The sequence below is a fragment of the Dermacentor albipictus genome, chromosome 2, assembly GCF_038994185.2.
Source record: "Dermacentor albipictus isolate Rhodes 1998 colony chromosome 2, USDA_Dalb.pri_finalv2, whole genome shotgun sequence".
Lineage (NCBI taxonomy): Eukaryota > Metazoa > Arthropoda > Arachnida > Ixodida > Ixodidae > Dermacentor > Dermacentor albipictus.
In genome coordinates this window covers 53,819,788-53,820,880 of record NC_091822.1, presented here as the reverse complement: position 1 = coordinate 53,820,880, position 1,093 = coordinate 53,819,788, and the positions used below count along the sequence as shown (strand labels likewise).

Sequence of the window (1,093 nt, the reverse complement as noted above, 5' to 3'; positions counted from 1 at the left end):
GAAGGGTTACGAATGGAGGTTGTTATCACTGTGAACCGATTGAAGGCCACTATTGTGAATTTGTCTGCTGCCACTTTACACGCATTTGTGTAGTATATGTCTGGATTTCTTTCATACTTCTTTAGTAAAGCCTTTGATTGCGCTTTCCTGCTTTGGTGGTGTTCCGTGCTCATATTCTTTGGGATTGGTGAAACTAGAATTTTCTCTCTTGTTTGTCTGGGTAGCGAAACTGTTTTTTCCCAGCCATACTGCGCTCTCAGGGCCACCTTTTGCAATAGGGCCTTTCCTTGTTTTGTCGAATTCAGACGTTCTGTCTGAGGCGTGACCACTGCTGTGGCATGTTCTTCATATGTGTTGTGAATACCAAGAGCCTCCAGATTTTTGGCACTTGTGTTTTTGGGAGCCCTAGCTGCCCTGATGATGGAGCTCACTTTAGACATGTTCTGCAGACTTTAGTTCTGCTGAACTACTACGTCAAACACTTGTCTTTGCTTCGTGTGTTGTCGACAAATTCGACTTCGCCCTGCCATCTGCTAGCCGCCTGGTTAGCTCAGATGGTAGAGCGGCTGCCCCGGAAAGGCGGTGGTCCCGGGTTCGAGTCCCGGACCAGGACGATTTTCTTCAACTCTGAGGCTTTTCAGGAACCCGTATGGGCTTCCTTTGTAGCAATTGCTATGAACGGGTGGATGTATAATTTTCCCTTTATTAATTAAGAAAAAGAAATTGTATGCTGTAACTGCCTGAAATTTATTTCTAATGCACAAACTTCTGTGCATAGACAATTTGGTACAAGAAAGTGCTGGTACAGATTTCCCAGTGAAAATGCATGCATGCAGTTTTAAGCTTATTTCACAAAACTGATAAAATGAACATAATTGTGTGCACACACTGCATGCCTCCATTTAACACAGAAACAGGCTAGCTGTTTGCATTGTTCATGCTGCATAACAGTAATTTGCCGCCTTAGAAATAATGTTGCTGTGGCACAAATCGCTGTCACAACCTATATCGACACTTAGGGAATGGTTATCAAACACACCTCATGACGAAAATACAACACTCTTTGACCCGCCGTGGTTGCTATGTGTGCTTG

General features: G+C 43.9%; 1 non-coding gene across 1 annotated transcript; it reads left to right on the top strand.

The window, feature by feature from the left end:
- The first annotated feature begins 539 nt into the window (after window positions 1–539).
- On the top strand, window positions 540–614 carry TRNAS-GGA (transfer RNA serine (anticodon GGA)). The gene has a single exon. It is a non-coding gene; the product is annotated as a tRNA-Ser (tRNA).
- Window positions 615–1,093: the final 479 nt, after the last annotated feature.